Below are 22,771 nucleotides of genomic sequence, written 5' to 3' on the forward strand. Positions count from 1 at the left end.
CCTTATATGTACACGTAAGTAAGTTCTAGATTAGTCTAAAAGGCTTGCACTTGGCGCTTTCAGATGGCTATTGGACCCCACACGCAAGGGCAAAATTGGAAATTTTATGCTGTAGGCTGTTGGGTGACAAGTATTTCCAAACAAAAAAATGTGATTATTGGTGACAAGTATTTCCAAACGGAGGGAAATATATTTGTGTCCTCCCTTATCCTCTAGTACTATCTTCCTCCTCTACCGACAGCCACACCTCTCTCTCTCCATCCCCTTCGCTTTTGCTTCCTGACCGGCTTCGCGCGGCAGCCGGCGGGCATGGCCACGGTGGGGCGTGGGCACGGAGGACGGCGGGGCCCTGGCGCAGCGGCCGGTGGGGCTCAGTTAAGGCGTCGGCTGGATCCGGTGGCTGCACCGACTGCATCAAGCTTCGCATCTGCAAGCTCAAAGGTGCAATCCCCCACCTTTAATTCCCCGCACGAACCACGGTAGAGTCTGAGCCTTTTTCTTTTCTGTTCCAGATCGAACCACGGTAGAGTCCATGCGTGAAGGATGTGGCAATCAACGCCGCCAAGGATCTGGTGGTGACCGGCACCATGGATGTCGTTGCGCTGCCGGGTTACCTCCGGGACAAGCTCTGCCGAACCATGGACGTCGTCGCGTCGGGCACACTATACCACAACACCACATTAGCGTCGCACGTGGGTTGGTAAAAGTCTGTCATTACCGACAAACAATCAGTCGGTAAAACATTCTAACCAACTATCAGTCGGCAATTCGATATCTGCCAACAAACTATCAGTCGGAATAAATACTTGTATTCATCGTCTGAGGGTGCGTCGGTATAAAATATTTTGACATCTAACAGTCCGTCAGCAAAGCTCTTTGGCGTGGGCCTTTCTAATCCCACTCGCGTGCGGAGCAAAAGGCCCAGCATGTTACCGCTAGCGCATATAAACGTCTAACCCTAGTAAAGCTCGCTCCATCCCCCTATCCACATCTCACGCACGTGAGGTCGCGAGCGCCGCCGGGTCCTCGGCTGGGGGCGCCATTCCCCTTGCTCGCCGGCTACACCGCGTGCTCAGCTCCTCGTCGCCGTCGGATCTGGCGGCCCCATCCCACCTCTATCATTGGCTCCACCACTCGAGGATCCTCTCCGCCGGCACCTGCGCCACGGCGGCCGGGCTGGAGCAAGCGTTGTTCGATGCTGGCCACGCCCCTTGCCCGCATGCCGTGCAGGGGCTCCGTGGCGGCACTGCGGCAGGCGCGTCCGCCACGGTCACATCTACCGCCGGTGAGCCTCTGCGGCTTTTTCTTAGATGTGCACCGCCTGGGTTGACGGCGGCTCGGCATCGTCGGCACCAGAGCTCGTGAGGTACGGCGCGGAAGCCACGGCTGCACAGCCACGGCGGCGCTCAGATCGACACCAGCCACGGCGGCTCGACATCTTCGGCACTGGAGCTCGCGAGGTACGACCCGGCAGCCACGGTGTGCCACAGCGAGGCTCAAATCGACAGCGGCGGTAACCGTCCGCCGGTCTCGCGACCCTCGACCTCCCTTTCCGTTGTCCCTCTGCTCCAAGAAGCTAAGTGCGCATCTCGGTCATCCCAATTTCTAGCAATACTTAGATCCAAATTTTAGCACTTCGTGGTATATCAATGCATATGAAATTCTTTCTGTAACTAGTTACATCTGTTCGTAAAACTAGTTGCATCTACTATCATCTATCTTTTTTGCAGTCTTTCTTATTTCAGACTTCAGAGACGGTACGTGCTGCTGCATCTCTACTGCAGAGTTCTGCACACGCTTTAAACTACTGTACCATTGTGCTTCCCCGCTGTATAGTAATCTTGTTTTTTTTTTCTATGGAACTCTAGAAGATGATGTGTTAAAAGGAGTGAAGTGCTCAGCTTTGTTAGCGATATTTAGATTTTTGGTTGTGTCTATAGGCTTGGTCTTATCTTCAGTCAAGTCTTTTGGGGTTCTTGAGCTGTGGTAAGCACTATTTGGTGTTTAGTATGGTAGAAAATTTGGTTGTCTTCTCGAACCTCCTAGCTGATATGGAACCTTTGTTATATGCAGTTCTAGAAAAATATTGAACAACTAATATTTGTATGGATGATCAATGTCAATGTTTTATATGCTCCTATTGAATCTATATCCATATTCGTATGTTTCATGTATCTCAAGATGAAAGTTCATGCACTGATAATAACTTTGGATTTGTGATGGATACGGTGGACCTCTGAAACTCAAATGTTACATTTGCACTAATTTGTCGTGGATTATTTTTTTTAATCCATATAAACTATCTCATCAAACCATTGGTCGCTAAAAACTCCCAATGGCGTCCAATGAACAGTCGGTAAAGATATGTCAGTCGGTATAAGTTATACCGACTCCACTTACAACGACACATAAGTGGTGTCGGCATACATCTATACCAACTGATGGTCTGTCGGTACAACAGCTTTTGCCGACTGACCATCAGTTGCTGTATCGGGGCTGTGGTATAGTGGCAAGGACGGCGACAGCGACAACAAGAAGGACAAGGGCGACGACAGCGACAAGGACCGCGGCGGCGGGAGGCCGGGCCGCGACGGCGGGGCCCTGACGGCCGGGCTGCGGCGACGCGCGGCTCCGGCAGCGGCGACGCGGGGGCTCGGCGCGGCTCCGGCGGGCGGCTGGACGCGGCGGCGCGCAGCTGGCGGCACGTGCGGGGCGTGGCTGGACGCGGCGGCCGGCGGCGCGCGGCATCTGCAGAAATTTCTAGAGATGGGTCAAAAATCGATTTCTAGAGACGGGTACAACATCTACCCCTATAAACAACTATTTCAAAAAGATTCTTCAGCAATGCATATGAGCTCACATGCTACTCCAAGTTGCACCCATCATGTCTCTCTAAGCCATAAAAACAAATTATTAGATTGGTGAAAATGGAACAATATATTAGGTGGAAGCATGCAGGTGAAAAGGAAGAAATAATTACCTTACAATTACGCCTTCTTGATATATATCATTAGGAATCAGCATACAGATTCATAATGCTCAGTTCAGCTTCCTCAATTTGAAATAAACTTGCAATAAGTATATGGAGATGTGTTACTGCCTAAATGTTAAACATAAAACAGTGAACACATAATAAAGTATATGGAGATGTGTAAAAATATTGAGATGAGAGCAGTGAGCACTTTCTGTAATGATAATGAGTGAGACAATTGAATATAGTGTTGCATATTTGTCATTGTAAACAATTAAAGATGAGGATAGTCATTGTAAAAAGAAACCTTGCATGATACTCTTTGCACCAACTCTGTTGCATTTTGAACTGCTAACTCCATTGTGAACTGCTACTCCATTGTGAACGGTTCCTTTGTATATCATTCCAGAAAATGAACTGCCATGTGATGAACTAGTGCACAGAAGTTTCACATATACCTATTCATAAGAGTGCATAAGTAATAGCAAGACATACAATTTGTATGACTACAAAATTAGTTGAAACATCTGTCAGTAAACTTCAGGTTCATCCCTATGTGATATATGTTTTGGTATTATACTAAACAGATTAGTCCAATACAAAGCTAACTACAGAGCACAACTTTGCAGACATAAGTGACAGATTTAGAGATGCTCATACTGAAAGAAATGTTCTATTTTATAGTATAGAAATGTAGGATAAGAAAGTTCAGTTTATCATGCCAAGATAATCAGCAACTCTATCAGCATAGTTTGCTCGAGAAGCAGTAAAATTACACTTCGCATTTTGTCAAAATAGTTTACTGTTGAGTACAAACCTCGTACTAGTAGCATGTCGCTGCCTCAAATAGACATATGAACAAGTGGAGCTTGTACTTACAGATTCAAAGGCATATACAGGCACCATAAACAACAGCTATGATCCACTTCTGCTCCTGCAGAATTTCAACTAGTAGAAAATGAATTGTTCACAACAGGTAACAAGCAAGCTCCACTTGTTCATATGTGCTCCTGCACATGAGAAAAGGATTGCAAAATCTGCTGCCGAAGCTCTATTCATGGTTATTGGGAGACAACGCAGGAGCTACATCTATGGCCGGGGCGACGGCCACGAGTCCAGGACCGAATGGATTATGCATAAACAATTTATACACAACTATTTCAGTGGTCCTCATTCTATTTCTTCAGTAAAAATTATATGTATAGGAAGAGCATCGAAATAGCCAAAACTGATAAATTAGGGAACCGTCTCCTGATCCTGAACCAATTTGATTTAAGAAAGTTGGTGCAATCCTAGATCAATTAAAGGACACTAGCACAAATCGATGTCCAGGCCAACGAGATTGGGGGGAGGGGGAGGGGGGTGGCGGGTTACCTAGGGATTACCTTGATCTAGCACGTCAAGGAGCGGAGGAGCGAGTAGGAGGCCGAACCTCCTCACGACGATGGCAGGATAGCTCCTCGCAACGGCGGCGCGGCAGCTCCTCGCGGGGCCGGCGCTGGCGTCAAGGGAGGCGCCGAGACTCAGGGATGGCGGCGCGTGCGGCACGGGTCGGCACGGGGGCTCAGGAATGGTGGTGCGTCAGGTGCTCGGGGCGGGGGCGGCACCTCTGCACGGGACGATGGCCGGTGCAAGCAGGGCCGGCGGCCCGAGCCGGACCTCCTCGGAGGCGCGGGCGGGCGAACATGATTTTTTTTTGACAAGGGCGAACAGGATTTTGGGAGGCAGCAGGGCGTGCGCAGTCTTATTTTGGGGTCAACGAAGCTTCACCGTCGGGTCCAGCTCCGACCCGGCGGTAATGAGCCTCATCACCGCCGGTTCGTGTTACGAACCGACGGTGATGCCCTACAGTACCATCACCAACGGTTCGTGTTACGAACCGGCGGTGATGCACCTCATCACCGTCGGTTCCAACAGCCGCTACGGCCACCAACTTTGGAACCTGCGGTGATGCCTCATCACCGTCGGGTTACTTTGAACCGGCGGTGATAGTCCGTTTGCAATAGCTAGTTCTCTAGTAGTGAGCAACGGGGGTACCCGTTCTTAAAAATAGTTTTTTACCCACCCCTAAAGACTCTTTTTGCAGTAGTGTCTCCTCCCTGAGGGAACCAGCAGCTTACAGTTCATGGTTGCAATAAGCTTAGGTCAACTGTCATGTCTCCTAAAGGAGTTTCTTTTGATCCAAGGTTTAAGCTTGCATTCATCGACTTCCATCTGAAACAAGCATTTGGGAGTGTAGCTGAGGTAAAGGTTGCTATATTGAAGAAGGTTTACCTTTTGCTAGTGGACTTGAGAATAGTTTCCAAATGCATTGGCTTCCTATAGTTGGCTGCAATTTTTCTAGTTTCTTCCCAGGATGTACATATATTGCTTCACCTGTCCACTAAATGTTAATTACAGTCTGAACTAATAATGTTTATTGTTCCAGAATTTGCAGATTAATCATCTTCATTGTTGCAGTCTCAAAAATCAGCTTCTGAAGATCACCCTTTCCACAGAGGGATAGTGAAAGCAGTAGGAATTTGCGTTAAAAAAAATAGTAGGAACAATGTTGTCATTTTCTTTCGTGGAGCAAGATGACCCATTGAGGCTATCAGGGAAAACACCTAATGAAACAAGGGTAGAACTACTCTGGTGGCCTTTGGGTTCTTGCTTGGACTGGGCGAGACCAAATAATGTTGCTCTATGTACTAGTACTGTATGCTTCGATTATCTTGTTTGACTTTGCTTCTATAAAATTAGATATAGGGAATTTGGCTAACATATCTCTATTTGGATGTGCTGCAAGTCTGCTACTGAGCACCTATGCCGTTGTTTGCATATAGTTTTCCAAGATCTCGTATCACTGTTTAATTTGCTGGAGTTTATTAGTGCATATATATGTATATAGGAAAAATCCTTCCTACACTCACATTTATATATATGTATACATATACATATATATGGATGTGGATTTTTTACAACGGGTGGGTAGCTGCCCCACGGTGCTTCCTTATGTTGAATTATGGGTACAAGTTCTTTCCTAGGGTGCTGCACCACTTTTATGTTGAATGTCATTCACTTTTATGGTCTTGTTGTTTGTATGTTGCATGTCATTAAGAGTTCCGGCCCGGGAGTTATGTGTGAATTATGGGTAAGCTCACATCATCACATTCTTTCGTAGGGTGCTGCACCGTCTTTATGTTGCATGTCATTCATTTTTATGGTTCTGTTGTTTATATGTTGCATGTTCATTCTGAGTACCGGACCTGGATTGTTGCGTGACGTAGGGAATAGTGGATGCCTTTGCACGTCGTGCCTTTTCTGCAGATGTGCGTGCATTGTTTGTGAAAATTTCCCGCCATTACGTCCCTGTTTAAATGCTGGTTACGAACTAGATTCGCCGAGGGGTACGCCAAAAAAAAAGGGCCCCAACAAAAGGTGCATTCATTGGTGAGTGTGCTAGTGCTTTTTGGTTCACGGTGCCACATCCTTCTGCCTTTCTGGCTAAGACCCCCTTTGGCAACCTTGGGGGGCACGATCCATGACCCTGGGCAGCTACCCCGTTGCACAAACATATGTATGTATGTATGTATGTGCAGGCCAAAGGAGCACGGGTGGGTAGATCTCTGCACATGTGTATAAAAAAGCAGGCCCAAGGTGCAGAAGTGCTTTGTCAAGTGAACGTGTTCGGCTGGTGTGGAGTGGGCTGCTCTTAGCTGCTGCTGCAGCAGCCAGCAGCAGCCCAGCAGCCAGCAGCAAGTAGCAATCCGAATGGCAGCAGCAACCGGAAGCAGCCCACTCCACACCAGCCGAACACGGTGAATGCAAAAGTGCCCACGTGCAGAGGTGCTGGCTAGTGGCCACTGCATGATTGGTGGTTCGACCAACCAAAACCAATGGGGCACCGAACCACGCAGTTTAAGAACAAAATGGACCAACTGGTACTCCGTTACTGCAACCATGCCCATCTATAATTGTGTAAGATGAAAAGTTTAATGAGGATTTGTTCGCACATATAGTTTAATATTAAAATTCGACTTTCATATTTTTTTTAAAAAAAATACGTGTCACCCACGTACATCTTTGCTAGTATGTATAAAGGCATCTTATATAATTCTAGTGACGAATTATAGCAATAATGAAATCCTCTGTGCTAAAGTTTGGCTTGGGGAACCTGAGCAGATTGGAAGATCCTATTTTGGTATAAAATTGGTTTGTTGCGTTTGACATGTGGATAGATAAAACGGTCAGGATAAATTTCATTCCGTTCCACTCCAATTTCTATATTTTACATGCTCACTTTTACTTTTTGAACAAATTCAGCTTCGGTACGGTAATACAGGATATCAAATTCGAAATTGGAATGAAAACGGTTTGACTGTTTTCCTTATCGTTTTTGTATTTTCCGTATTTTTTCAGAATATCCCGCTTTTAGGTATTCGGGACATCCCGTTTTTTGTAGTTGATTGAAACCAGCCCAGGTCCAACAGCTCCCTTTCGAGCGGCCCAGCCCAAAAAAATCAGGGCACCCCCTCTGATTCCATAACTCTCTTGGCCTCTCGCTCTCCCGTCCCGTGTCCCGTGAGGTCGGTCATGTGATTTCCGTCCGCTCCCACTCTCCTAGACGCCTCCGTCCGCTCGGTCCCTAGTCCCTCCGCCTTCGCCAGCCTACTGCCGCCCCCTGCTCGCCGCCCAGTTCAAGGCCTCCAGGCTCCAGCCACGTCGCGCCGCCGCCGCAGCAGGTGGAGCCAGGGGCGCCACTGCAGGCCGAGCACCCCCACGTACTGGAGAATGGATCCACCGTCTCGGTCAGCATCGAGGGGCAGGAAGAAGACCAAGAGCTGTAGGCTGTACCTTTTTTATATTGTGCTGTGCTCTGCACTTGTGGTCTCATTTGTGTATCTGAAACTTATTAAACTATGGCCTCGTTTGGGAAGGCTCCCGGGTGCTCCACCTCCAGCATAGCGCACTGTGCGGCTACTGTAGCAACCCAGAGCCAGAACCGGTGAAGCTATGTTTTTGCTGCTTCACCGGCTCCGGCCTTTCGTAGTTCATTATTTTGAAGCTCGATTTCCGTTCCGGCCTCTTGCTACAGTGTGAAACAGTATTTAACAGTGCAGCTATAGTAATATTTACTGTACCATGGAGCTGGAGCCGCCGGAGATGGAACCCTTCCAAATAGGACCTGCGTATTTGTGACTCTGTGTGAATGAAGCCATGACCTGTGGACTCTGTGAGCATGTGAGCCAAGGCGTGTACACAGTTCAGCACTTATATTATGCTTACCTATTTAAGACTTGTGTTATACTATTATTATTCTTGTGTTATTAATTATTATGATTTATGATTTGTTTATGTGTTGTCGTGTCGGTTTGGTTGGATGGTTGGGTAATATTTCTTGATTGTATGGGTGGATGTTTCCGTTTAAACTTTTCATACTTCCATCGTTTCCGACACATTTCTATTCGAATTGGTTCATTTTTGATATCCTGTAAGTTCGTGTTCGTTTTCATGTTTGAACTTGCATTTTTCAATTTCATTTTCATATTAAAATGTAAAAGTGAAAACAATAATAAAGTTATCCTGATCGATTCCGACCATTTTCAACCCAGGCAGGCACGACCCGAGCGGCCACCAAAGTCAAGCTGCCGCTCCTCTTGCCCAGAGCAAAGCGTGTTTGATTGCCGTTTTCATCCGTCGTCTGCTATCTCTCATACTTCAGTCCATTATGAAACTCTCGTTCAGAAAACTTGCCGTTGGCTTTGTGTTGTCATTTATGACTTGAGAATGTCCAATCAAGCCGGGCTACTACTTCTGCCAACAGGCCAACAGCAAGCATGTCCCGTCATCCATGTAAATCTGTTCTGTTCTACTCTGTAACAGAGCAGTCATCCACAGATCCTGCAGGTGCCTTCAAAATCCACCAAAAAATCAACCAAGCACCTTCCACTGCAAACTGATATGTGCATGCTTCACTTGCATCCAAGCTGACACTCCACCGCAAACATAATATAAGAAGATGAGTACTATTGACTGCTACATACCTACACATTCTGAACGAAGAAGGATGGAACTTGATTGCTAGATGGAAAAAACTGCAAGCATAATACAAAATTACAGTTTGTCTTATTCTCACTTATATTACCAAGCTAAATTAAGAATCACGGTTCCATAAGAAAAGGCTAGATTAAAAATCCAGAATCTTTTTTTCTGAAAAGGATAAAAACTGGTAGCAAAGGAGACTTCTTACAAACAATTAGCAGGCATGTATAGTAAGTATCTCTAACCATTCGTGTACTAAACCTCGCGTTCCTGGCAAAACTGCCAATCGTATGAGGTAGGAACATTTCCTTTCGGTTCACCAACAGCAACTGCTGTCACTGCATTGGAAGTTTAATTTGTTTCAAGCTAGCTGCTTGACCAAAGTAATTAATGTGATTCGACAAGATGGAAAAGTAGTGCACTGATACATTCCCTTGCTCCTGTTCATCCGTTCTTTCTTACAATGAAGATCTGCAGATCAACAGAATAGTTCCATTAGAAAGGAGAAACAAATATGGCCAGCCGTACTAAAGTCACTACAAACAAATATAATGGCCCCCGTTTGGTTTGTTCTTAGAACAATCTAGAACACACTTTGACCGCTAATTAGGGGTGTCAAATAAAGTCAATTTACAAAACCAACTCCACAACCCCTGCGCTAGAAACCCTGAAGAATCTAACGAGATCTTTGACTGCGTGATTAGAGGATAGTTACTGTAGCATCACTGTAGCCAATCATCAATTAATTATCATCATCAGATTCATCGCAAAAAATTACACCCATCCTTAAAGAGGTTTTATAAATAGATTTCATTTAGTACTTCATGCGAAGACTAGAAGACGCATTCTAGGATGTTCGAGGGATAACCAAACAAGGTCAATATAAGGGGAGAAACGTGAGAAAAGTTAATCCCTCTACAAGGTTTTGATTTTTCATATATAAACTTTTATATAGACAGCTCATACAACATTGCTATACTAATTAATAATTACATATAGAAGACACATTGCATGATTTGCATGGTCCACAACTCCACATAATCCTCAGTGGATGGGGGGAATTCCCAGCACACAGACCTAAGATTTGGGGATAAAAGAGAGGACATAGGTTAACAAGTAACAACAATAACATAATACATGCTATTTTCAGTCCCTTATGTTAGATTTATGGGCTTGGCCCATATAAATAATCCTAATAAATCTCAAAGACCCATTAGCGCTAAGAGGAGGTACACCATCTATTAGTCCCGTATTGCTAATGGACGAGGGTGTAGTGGGTTTTTCTCTCTTTAAATATGGACCACCTCCCTCATGGAAAAAGTGCACCATAGATCGCTATACGTGGAATCCCCAAGGTTTGGGAATTCATAAGAAGATCTAATCTGAGTTAGGGTTTTGCCTCCTCTCATTGCTGCGCCGCCACCGTAGTCTTCTCCATCCCGAGCACCGGTGTGCACCGGCGAACGGGAGAGCAGGTCTCTGGAAGCGCTAAGCGCGATTGCTCATCTTCTTCGCCACGGCTCGTCCTCCGTCCAAGTCTGGAGCTGCGGCGTACCGTCGTCTGCAACGCCAGTTGCTGCGCTCCGTTCGAAGGACTGTCTTCGTCTCGTCTACGCCTTTCGTCTTCCCGGCGGCTCCCGCACAGTACCTATTTTGTGATCAGATCTGTTTCATAATCATGTTTTCTGAGATCATGTTTATGATATACGAACTATCTAGTATGTTAGAGTCATGCATGCTAGGTTTAATTCTCGTCATGATAAATCTAGTTCGGAATTTAAACTTACAGTTGTCTATTTTTCCAACAATCCAAAAACCTTATAATAGGCAATCTGTTGATTTAACAATGGCTGGTTTCGCTGAGTCACTGAGGCCAGAAAAGTTTACTGGCGTGAACTTTAAGATCTGGAAGTACAAGGTTAGCCTCTGGTTTACTGCTATGCACATCTGGGACATGAGACTTGGCAAGCCTGAGGGCGTACTTACTGCTGAAGAGCAGAAGAAGTACGATGAGGCCAATAATCTCTTTGTCGGATGTATCATTAGCAATCTATCAAATGGATTAGTCCGTGTGTACATTGATGAGACAGAGGCGAAGACGCTGTGGGATGCTCTGGTTGCAAAGTATGATGCAACAGATGCGGGCAATGAACTGTACCTCATGGAGAGTTTCCATGACTACAGGATGGTGAATAACCATTATGTGGTGGAACAGGCGCACGAGGTGCAGTGCATTGTCAAGGATCTTGATCTCCTTAAGTGTCCTATTCCCGACAAGTTTGTGGCTGGATGCATTATTGCAAAGTTGCCTTCCCAGTGGAGGAACTTCGCCACAACTCTGAAACACAAGAGACAGGAGATATCAGTTGAAAATCTGATAGCAACTCTTGATGTTGAGGAGAAGGCTCATAAGAAGGACGTGCCTGAGAAAGGAGATCAAGGCCAGTCCAGCGCCAACCTGGTCCAAAAGTTCCCACATAGCAAGAACAAAGGGAACAACAAGCCTAACAAGACCATTACCTTCAAGAAGAAGAAGAACAAGGCTTTGGAAAAGTGCTATGCATGTGGTAAGCTTGGACACTTCTCCAAGGAGTGCCCAGATCGGGCAGACCGCAGGGCCAAGAAAGCCAATGAGTCCAAGGATGTCAACATGGTGACCATAAGCAACACTGGAGATGGGTACGGTAATTTACCTACAATTCTTTCAGTTTTTCAATCCACGAGTTGGTGGCTTGATACGGGTGCTAATGTTCATGTGTGTGCTGACATCTCTATGTTTTCTTCTTACCAGACCGTCCGGGGCTTCTCCGTGCTGATGGGGAATGGCTCACATGCTTCTGTTCATGGTGTTGGTACGGTAGATCTGAAGTTTACTTCGGGAAAGATCGTGCAGCTGAGGAACGTGCAGCATGTGCCCACTATCAATAAGAATCTGGTCAGCGGGTCAGTCCTATGCAAGGACGGGTTTAAGGTAGTGTTAGAGTCCAATAAATTTGTCGTGTCGAAACATGGACAATTCATTGGTAAAGGCTATGATTGCGGAGGCTTGTTCCGCTTTTCTCTTGCTGAATTTTGTAATAAGTCGGTGAACCATATTTGTGGCAACGTTAGCGATGAAGCGAAATTTACGTTTGTTTGGCATTCACGTTTGTGTCATGTTAATTTTGGTTTGATGTCTCGGCTTTCCAGCATGTGTTTAATTCCGAAATTTACCATTGCCAAAGGTTCTAAGTGTCATAGTTGTGTGCAAACAAAGCAACCTCGGAAGCCTCATAAGGCTGCTGAGGAGAGACACTTGGCACCTCTAGAACTCATACATTCTGATCTATGTGAAATGAATAGTGTGTTGACAAAAGGTGGGAAAAGATACTTCATGACATTAATTGACGATGCGACTAGATTTTGCTATGTTTATTTGTTGCGAACTAAGGACGAAGCGTTAGACTACTTTAAAATCTATAAAGCGGAAGTTGAGAATCAACTAGAGAGAAAGATCAAGCGTCTAACGTCAGATCGTGGTGGCGAGTATTTTCCCAAATTATTTGATGAATTCTGTGAGGAGCATGAAATTATTCATGAGAGGATGCCTCCCTATTCTCCCGAATCAAATAGGATTGCCGAGAGGAAAAACCGCACGGTGACTGACTTGGTTAACTCCATGTTAGACACAGCTGGTCTTTCTAAGGCATGGTGGGGGGAGGCTATATTGACTTCGTGTCATGTCTTGAATAAAGTTCCAAACAAGAATCATGATCAAACTCCATATGAGATGTGGAATGGGAGAAAACCATCACTTTCTTATCTGCGCACGTGGGGGTGCTTAGTGAAAGTTAATGTGCCTATTCCAAAGAAGCGCAAGTTGGGACCTAAGACAGTGGATTGTGTCTTTCTAGGATATGCTCAGAGGAGCATTGCTTATAGATTCTTAGTGGTTAAATCTGATGTACCAGATGTGCATGTTGATACTATTAATGGAATCTCGTGATGCAACATTTTTTAAGAATATTTTTCCTATGAAAGATATGCATAGCAATTCTAGATTTTCGATAGAGATAACTCCTCAACTTGTAGCACCTATTGAGTCTTCTGAACAATCCGATGAACATGAGCATGTCCTAGAGAAGGATGACAGTGAAGCTCCTAGAAGGAGCAAGAGACAAAGGATTGTAAAATCCTTTGGTGATGATTTCACTGTGTACCTTGTGGACAATACTCCCACGTCCATTGCAGAGGCATATGCATCTTCAGATGCAGATGATTGGAAAGAAGCAGTCCAAAGTGAGATGGACTCAATTCTTTCTAATGGGACATGGGAGCTCACTGAACGACCCTATGGTTGCAAGCCCGTAGGATGTAAGTGGATATTCAAGAAGAAGCTTAAGCCTGACGGTACTATTGATAAGTACAAGGCTCGGCTTGTTGCTAAAGGGTACACACAAAAGGAAGGCGAAGACTTCTTTGATACTTATTCACCTGTCGCTAGATTGGCCACTATTCGAGCATTAATTTCCTTGGCAGCCTCATATGGTCTTATCATTCATCAGATGGATATTAAGACAGCTTTCCTAAATGCAGAGTTGGATGAGGAGATCTACATGGATCAGACTGATGGATTTGTAATGAAAGGTCAAGAAAATAAGGTGTGTAAGCTTTTGAAGTCTTTGTATGGGTTGAAACAAGCACCTAAGCAATGGCATGAGAAGTTCGACAGAACTTTAATTTCTGCGGGCTTTGTCATTAATGAGGCTGATAGATGTGTGTACTATCGCTATGGTGGGGGTGGAGGAGTGATATTATGCTTGTATGTGGACGACATACTGATCTTTGGCACAAACATTGATGTGATCAATGAGGTCAAGTCCTTTCTTTCAAAGAGCTTTGATATGAAGGATCTAGGAGAAGCTGATGTTATCCTTAACATCAAGCTTATTAAGGTTGAGAATGGGATTACTCTTTCACAATCCCATTATGTGGAAAAGGTCTTGAGCCGTTTTGACTATATCGACAGCAAGCCTTCTCCAACACCTTATGACCCTAGTGTGATGTTGAGAAAGAACAGGAAAATTGCCAAAGATCAACTGAGATATTCGCAGATTATTGGTTCACTCATGTACTTAGCTAGCGCAACGAGACCCGACATATCTTTTGCTGTGAGCAAATTGAGCAGGTTCATGTCAAACCCATGTACTGATCATTGGCATGCACTTGAAAGGGTTATGCGCTATCTAGCAGGTACTATGAGTTATGGGATTCACTATTCTGGGCACCCTGCTGTGCTTGAGGGATATAGTGATTCAAACTGGATATCTGACGCTGATGAGCTATATGCCACGAGTGGGTATGTGTTTACCCTTGGAGGTGGTGCGATATCATGGAGGTCTTGCAAACAGACCATTTTGACGCGGTCAACCATGGAAGCAGAACTTACTGCTTTGGACACATCCACTGTTGAGGTAGAGTGGCTGCGTGAGCTCTTGATGGACTTGCCTGTGGTTGAGAAACCAATGCCGGCCATTCTTATGAACTGTGACAATCAAACAGTGATAGTCAAAGTGAACAGTGCTAAGGATAATGCAAAGTCATCAAGACATGTTAAAAGATTACTGAAGTTTGTCAGGAAGTTGAGAAACTCCGGAGTGATAAGTGTGACTTATATTCAAACAGACAAAAACCTGGCAGATCCCTTCACAAAAGGATTATCACGGAATGTGATAGATAGTGCATCAAGAGAGATGGGTATGAGACCCGTATAAGTTGCCACAGTGGTAACCCAACCTATGTGATCGGAGATCCCGTGAATTAGGACTTGGGGAGAACAAGCTGATGGTAAACTGAGGAGAGTAATGGTTAAACCCTCTCTAAGAAAAGATGCAATACTCTCAGTTGCTGTAAGGCAGGTTGGCTATTTGCCTTAATGTGTTTCTGTTGGCTCTAATGAGCAAAGGTGCTGTCCTACAGAGCATTCTTGAAAGAACACACCTATATGAGTCTGACTGTCTAACGTCACAGTCTGTGAGATTTGGGTGATCTCTTGTAAACTCATGAAGAGACCAGGGAGTACGACGTATAAGCTCCACCCGCGGAGAAGGCTACTAGCAGCCATGTACTGGTTATGACTTTGAGTGAAACTTGTTCGCACCAAACTTGCAATTCAAGGCGTAGTCTATTGTTCAAGTTGTGGATAAGTGTAGCTTGGAGCTCTAGGTGAGAGTTCAACTTAACAGTCCTCACTAAAACACTGGTATATCAAACAGTAATGAGAAACAGGCAAAATCTATAAATGGGTATTTGAGATCTGGTGGGGGATTGTTAGATTTATGGGCTTGACCCATATAAATAATCCTAATAAATCTCAAAGGCCCATTAGCGTTAAGAGGAGGTACACCATCTATTAGTCCCGTATTGCTAATGGACGAGGGTGTAGGGGGTTTTTCTCCCTTTAAATACGGACCACCTCCCTCATGGAAAAAGTGCACCATAGATCGCTATACGTGGAGTCCCCAAGGTTTGGGAATTCATAAGAAGATCTAATCTGATTTAGGGTTTTGCCTCCTCTCGTTGCTACACCGCCACCGTAGTCTTCTCCATCCCGAGCGCTGGCGTGCACCGGTGAACGGGAGAGCAGGTCTCCGAAACCGCTCGCTCTTGTGATCCTGCACTGGGATAGGGTAAATAAGGGTTTTGGGAAGCGCTAAGCGTGATTGCTCATCTTCTTCGCCATGGCTCGTCCTCCGTCCAAGTTAGGAGCTGCGGCGTACCGTCGTCTGCAATGCCGGTTGTTGCGCTCCATTCGAAGGACCGTCTTCGTCTCATCTGCGCCTTTCGTCTTCCCGGCGGCTCCCGCATAGTACGTATTTTGTGATCAGATCTGTTTCATAATCATGTTTTCTGAGATCATGTTCATGATATACGTACTGTCTAGTATGTTAGAGTCATGCATGCTAGGTTTAATTCTTGTCATGATAAATCTAGTTCGGAATTTAAACTTACAGTTGTCTATTTTTCCAACACCTTAAACTATTTTTAGTTAGTCGGACGCATCGTGCAGGGCTCCCTCGCAGCTGGTGCCAACGTCGTCTGAACTCGGTCGCGCCACGCGGTGCTCTCCCACTGCTGGCGCCATGCAAAGCTGCTGGTGCGGGTGGCGTGAGAGGTCGTGCCTGTCAGCATAGGGGAGGGGCACGAGGCCGGCATGGCTGCCGGTTCGGTCGGCGTGGGCACAAGCACAAGGGGCGCACGAGAATGGCATGCATGGCCACCAGCTCGGGCGGCGCGCAAGGCTGCCGGCCGGCGTGGCCGCCAGCACAGGGGGGCGCGAGGCCGGCATGGCTGCCAGCTCAGGCGGCGTGCGAGGCTGCTGGCACGAGCACGGTGAGATGCAGCCCCTGCCACCAGCGATCCAGTGCTCGCCGGTGTTGGGGAGCAGAAGAGCGAGCTAGGGGGGAGGGGTGCAGCGGCTTGCGGAACTTGCGGCCGCCTGGATGCGCGGCGGCTGGAGCTCGGGAGTGACCGGGAGAGGTTGTTGATAGATGAGAACATGAGAGAGAAGCTGGTGATTGAAAAAATTCTGAGAGAGAATAACCTTCTTTAGTTTGACTTTAATTTAAAAAGTAGAAGTGGAGTAGAATAACCCGGTTGAAGGGTAATGATCATACGTCTGTAATGCATTGTATGTCCCAGAATAGGTCCCTTTCTTCTACCTTATAATAAACGAAGACTCTTTTCTGTAAATACTGCGTATTTGATTCCATTATCATATGATAATACTATATTTTGATTTCTATTTATTTATTTTATTATTCCTTTCTATATTCTCGATATATAGAATAGAAGAATCCACAAGATTTTGAAGTGCATGTTGGAATTTAGTCTATTTATAGCCCATTCAGGAGAATTTCAAAGCAATATGTGGCTGGATGGTATTATCTCATACTGCTAGTACAAGCAAGTGGACACAAATTTAAATATTGGAGCACTTTCCATGCGTTGAATGGAGCAGCCAAGAGATGGGGTGTGTAAGGCTTTGCTAAACACACACCAACGGACGCACGAGCGCGCGTATCCGCGTCTTTTCGCGTGTCACTTGCGACATGCGGTTGTGTGGCTGTAATTCAGCCAATATTTTGCCACTTGTGTCTCTCACATTTGAACCGTTGTACACAGATTAGGTGCTAATCAATGCCCGGTTAATGCCATAACTCCTAGTAAATTGCCATGACCATCCTGAATATGTTTTAGTGTCTTTTATGGGCGTCATCAATGAGAAAACGGCTCCTTGAGGGCAGCCGCGCCTATATCAGTGGACTGAAAATATTCAGGAAACACTCTCTTAATTCCCAGCCATTTTCGACCTTCTGTTGTGCTGTGTCATCGAGTTACTGGATCTCGCCGGCCCTTCCTTTGGCGAGCACTGAGGAGAAGGGTGAGCTGTATCTCCGAACCCTTGCCGTCGTGAAGCCTGCACGAGGGATGGCAATAAGGTTTCTGGGCAGTGCAACTGCGCGACCGCTCGAAGTCGATCGACTACATTCTGCGCTGCTACAATCTGCACTGCATCATCTCTTCACGAGGACGGAGCGCTGATCGGTAAGTGTAATCGAATTTAACATGAGTATGTTTCGGTTCATTTTACTCTGTCAGTTTTTAATCCTGTTTGAGATAGCAATAGCGTTGTTACTTCTATTTTGCCTCAAATTGAAATCTGGTCTCTTTAAACACATATTTCCAACACTCCAGAAACCTTATTCATGCATTTATTGTAATTTAGCAATGGCTGGTCCTTCGGATGCAATGAAACCTGAGAGGTTTGCCGGTGATAACTTCCGGAGATGGTAGACTAGAGTCAAATTTTGGCTCATGTCTATGGAACTGTGGTGGGTGATCCATCCAGTGATGCCATTCACGGTTGAGCAGACCGTGGCGTTTGCGGGTGATAGTGATAAGGCACTTGAATGTATCATATCCCTGCTGTCAGATCAGTTGTACGATCTGTACATGGATTACACAAACCCCACAGAGTTGTGGGATGCACTTGAGCGCAAATTTACAGTCTCAGAAGGTGGCCGCTTACTCTATACCTATGAGCTGTTCTGTGACTTTAGCGTTCATGCTGCAAAGTTGATAGTTGCACAGGCACATGAGATGCTGCTACTAGTTGGGGAGATTGCAAGTTTGGGCTGTGCTTTGCCGGACAGGTTTGTGGCAGCGGGCATTATTGCCAAACTCTCTGCATCTTGCCACAACCCTGAAACACAAACGAGAGGATATCTCCACCGAGAATCTTATTATAGCTCTCGATGTGGAAGAGAAGACAAGGGCAAAGGATGCTTGAGGAATATCCGCTCAAGGTGCAAGTGCAAACATCATAGTGAATAAGCCTACCTACAAGGGTAAGGGAAAGGGTAAGATGAACTATGGTGGAAAGCCTAAGAAAACCACTACCTTCAAGAAGAAACCTGAGAAGGATGATAAGGTCAGAGCATGTCATGTGTGTGGCAAAGAAGGTCATCTTGCAAAGAATTGCCGCTACCACAAGGATAGAGATGATGACAAGCCTAACAAGAAGGTGAAGGTCACCATAGGTAACGGTGGTGAGGCTAGTGGATCTCGGTATGGTAATTTCCCAGTTGTATTTTTGCCAATTCAATCTATAGATTGGTCGGTTGATACTGGTGCAAATATACATGTATGCTCTGATATATCCTTGTTTATTTCTTACCAGGGAGAGCAGACTTCCTCCGTCTTGATGGGAAACAGATCTGTTGCGCCTGTTCTTGGTGTTGATACGGTCGAACTGAAACTGAGTTTAGGGAAGATTGTCCACTTGCAGAACGTGCAGCACGCCCCGTCAATAAATTGGAACCTAATTAGTGGATCCTTGTTATGTCGAGATAGTTTTAAGTTTGTGTTTGAATCCAATAAAGTTGTAATATCTAAATTCGGGAACTTTGTTGGTAAAGGCTATGAGAGCGGAGGCTTGTTCCGCTTAAATACTGTTGATCCAAATTTCCATCTAAATATTGCATCCATGAATAAAATTTGTGAGTCCAATGTGTGGCACTCTCGTTTCTGTCATATTAATTTTGACAACATTGCTAGAATGTCCAGATTAGAGTTGATTCTGAAATTGGAAGTAGTCAAAAGATCAAAGTGCCAATCATGTGTGCAAGCAAAACAACCTCGAAAATCTTTCAAGGGTTTAGAGGAGAAGAGAGACTTGACACCATTAGATCTTATTCATTCAGATCTATGCGAGATGATTGGATTGTTGTCTAGAGGAGGCAAGAGATATTTCATGATCTTAATAGATGATGCTACACGTTATTGCTATATTTACTTGCTAAAAACAAAAGATGAAGCTTTTCACTACTTTAAGATTTTTAAGGCTGAGGTTGAGAACCAAATTGAGAGAAAGATCAAGCGTTTATGTGATGATCGTGGAGGAGAGTACATCTCCAATGAGTTCTCTCAATTCTGTGCTGAACATGGTATAATCCATGAGGTCACACCACCATACGCACCTCAATCAAATGGGGTGGTTGAGAGGAAAAATCGGACACTTACAGACTTAGTAAATGCCATGTTAGAGAGTTTCGGTATGTCCTAGGTGGGGGGAAGCTATTTTGACAGCAAACTTTGTCCTTAATCAAGTTGTGATAAAGAACAAAGATATCACTCCATATGAGGGATGGAAAGGGCGAAAGCCTAATGTCAATTTTTTGCGCACGTGGGGTTGTTTGGCGAAAGTCAATATATCAGTACCGAAAAAGAGAAAGCTTGGACCCAAGACGGTTGATTGTGTGTTTTTGGGTTACGCAACAAAACAGCATGACCTACAGATTTCTAGTTGTGAAATCAGATTCTACTGATGTAAGCGTTTACACAATCATGGAGTCTCGTGATGCTTCATTCTTTGAGGAAATTTATCCCATGAGGTCAGCAAGCAATAGTGAAACTCAGATTGATAATCAATCTGAAACAATTGCTTCACCTGAACCAAATAGTGAACCAGTTACATCCGACGAAGATAATGATAAAGTCGATGATGCTCCACACAGAAGTAAGAGACAAAGGGTTGCGAAATCCTTTGGTGATGACTTTATTGTTTATCTTCTGGATGACGTGCCAAAAACACTTCCAAAGGCTTATGCATACCATTGGAAAGAGGCAGTCCATAGTGAGATGGACTCCATCATGTCCAATGAGACTTGGGAGATCACTGATTGTTCAAGCGGGTGCAAACCAGTTGGATGCAAGTGGATCTTTAAAAAGAAAATGAGGCCTGATGGTACTATTGAAAAGTATAAGGCAAGGCTTGTAGCCAAGGGTTATACACAAAAGAAAGGAGAAGATTTCTTTGATACTTACTCTCCAGTAGCTCGGATTGCAACAATTAGAGTACTGCTTGCGTTAGCAGCTTCCTATGGTTTACTTGTCCATCAAATGGATGTAAAAACAGCTTTCCTTTATGGAGAGTTGGAGAAAGAAATATATATGGAGAAACCGGATGGCTTTGTTGTCCCTGGAGAGAAGAACAAAGTGTGCAGATTAATAAAATCTTTATATGGTCTAAAGCAAGAACCTAAACAGTGGCTCGAAAAATTTGACACCACTTTAACATCTGCAGGATTCAATGTGAACGAGGCAGATAAGTGAGTGTGTGTACTACCGTTATGGTGGGGCGAAGGTGTTATATTGTACTTGTATGTCCATGACATACTTATATTTGGGACCAGCACTGCTGTGATTGATGAGATCAAATCTTTCCTATCTCGGTGTTTTTATATGAAAGATTTAGGTCCAGCAGATGTAATTCTGAATATTAAATTGATGAAAAATGAGAATGGGATTACACTGAGTCAATCCCATTATACGGAGAAGGTCCTTAGCCACTTTGGCTTTGCAGACTGTAAAGTCGATCCAACTCCCTATGACATAAGTGTGAAACTTCGAAAATTCGAAGGACAGGGAAGAGATCAATTGGGATATTCTCAAATAATTGGATCCCTTATGTACTTGGCTGGTGCGACCAGACTAGACATCTCCTATGCTGTGAGTAAACTGAGTCGGTTCACATCAAACCCAGGAGATGATCATTGGAAAGCACTCGAGCGAGTGTGTCATTATCTAAGAGGTACTTCAGATTATGGAATTCACTACTCAGGATACCCACCTGTGTTAGAGGGGTATAGTGATTCCAATTGGATCTCTGATGCGGACGAGATCAAAGCTACTAGTGGCTATATATTCACTCTAGTGGGTGCTGCAGTTGCGTGGAGGTCCTGCAAACAAACAGTCTTGACAAAATCAACGGCTGAGGCAGAACTTGTAGTACTAGAGACTGCCACTAATGAGGCTGAATGGCTTAGAGAGCTGCTTATGAACTTGCCTTTGCTTGAGAAGCCGGTACCATCCATCCTAATGTATTGCGATAACCAATCAATGCTAGCTCAGGTTATGAATACAAAGGATAATTCCAAGTCCAACAAGCACATTAAGCGAAAGCTTAAAACTGTCAGAAAAATGAGAAACTCCGGAGTAATAGCTATGAGCTATGTGAAAACTGAAAATAATCTGGCAGACCCTTTTACAAAGGGATTATCACGGAATGTGATTTCTGTGATGTCTAAGGACATGGGTATGAGGCTCATTTGAGTATGTTACATCACTAATGGTAATCTATCCTATGTGATCGGAGATCCCGTGAAGTAGGAAATAGAAAAAACAAGTTGATGCTGTAACTCAAAGAGTACATTAAAATAATAAAAATGTACCCATGTCTAAATGACAACTAGAGTACTCTTTACTGCTTGGAAGGATGGCATTAAGCCTTAATGTTTCCCATTGAAAAGATATCAGCCAGCAGGATATTCTTGAAGGGGAACACCTACGTGAGTCCAACTGTAGGTCGCAGTTCTTGAGACAGGGCTCTCTCATTGAAAACTCATTAAAAGATATGGGAGCAGACCATTAACTCTCCGGTTAGGCGAGGTTATTTTGGCAGCCTAGTATCAGTTGTGATTTCAGGTGAAGTCTGACCACGTATGACTGAGAATTTAAGGCCTAGTCCATTCTTCAGTTGTGGGAAGATGAATTTTGTTATTCTAGGTATTAGTTGAACCCGTATGGGACTCATACCGAAAGACTGGTATATTAACGATGATATAGCACAGTGATTCTTTTTCCTTCATTTCTTACATTGGAATTGGTGGGGGATTGATGGAATTCGGTCTATTTATGGCCCATTCATAAGAATTCCAAAGCAACATGTGGTTGGTTGGTATTGTCCCATACTGCTAGTACAAGCAAGTGGACACTAATTTAAATATTGGAGCACTTTCCATGCGTTGAATGGAGCAGCCAAGAGATGGGGTGTGTAAGACTTTGCTAAACACACCAACGCACGCACACGCGTGCGTATCTGCGTCTTTTCGCGTGTATATCCGCGTGACTTGTGACTTGCGACATGCAGTTGTGTGGCTGTAATTCAGCCAATATTTTGCCACTTGTGTCTCTCACATTTGAACTGTTGTGCACTGATTAGGTGCTAATCAATACCCGGTTAATGTCATAATTCCTAGTAAATTGTCATGACCATGCTGAATATGTTTTAGTGTCTTTTATGGGCGTCATCAATGAGAAAACGGCTCCTTGAGGGCAGCCGTGCCTATATTAGTGGACTGAAAATATTCAGGAAACACTCTCTTAATTCCCAGCCATTTTCGACCTTCTGTTGTGCTGTGTCATCGAGCTGCTGGATCTCGCCGGCCCTTCCCT

The 22,771-nt window shown here is 44.7% G+C and overlaps 3 long non-coding RNA genes across 7 annotated transcripts; 2 read left to right on the forward strand and 1 right to left on the reverse strand.

Annotated features, from left to right (window-relative positions):
- The first annotated feature begins 224 nt into the window (after positions 1 to 224).
- On the forward strand, positions 225 to 2,163 carry LOC120686762. The gene is made up of 2 exons (XR_005680363.1): positions 225 to 441; positions 513 to 2,163. It is a non-coding gene; the product is annotated as an uncharacterized LOC120686762 (long non-coding RNA).
- Positions 2,164 to 2,827: 664 nt separating this feature from the next.
- Positions 2,828 to 4,977, reverse strand: LOC120686660. Of its 5 annotated transcripts, none has more exons than XR_005680294.1 (4): positions 4,357 to 4,977; positions 3,851 to 3,981; positions 2,981 to 3,429; positions 2,828 to 2,892 (listed from the first exon to the last, which is right to left on the reverse strand). It is a non-coding gene; the product is annotated as an uncharacterized LOC120686660 (long non-coding RNA). The 5 variants fall into 5 exon arrangements; XR_005680293.1 differs by having other exon boundaries at positions 4,346 to 4,977; XR_005680296.1 differs by lacking the exon at positions 3,851 to 3,981 and having other exon boundaries at positions 4,346 to 4,976.
- A 32-nt stretch (positions 4,978 to 5,009) lies between these two features.
- On the forward strand, positions 5,010 to 5,824 carry LOC120686661. The gene is made up of 2 exons (XR_005680297.1): positions 5,010 to 5,215; positions 5,400 to 5,824. It is a non-coding gene; the product is annotated as an uncharacterized LOC120686661 (long non-coding RNA).
- The last annotated feature ends 16,947 nt before the right edge of the window (positions 5,825 to 22,771 follow it).

This window comes from Panicum virgatum, chromosome 8N (assembly GCF_016808335.1).
Source record: "Panicum virgatum strain AP13 chromosome 8N, P.virgatum_v5, whole genome shotgun sequence".
Classification (NCBI taxonomy): Eukaryota; Viridiplantae; Streptophyta; class Magnoliopsida; order Poales; family Poaceae; genus Panicum; species Panicum virgatum.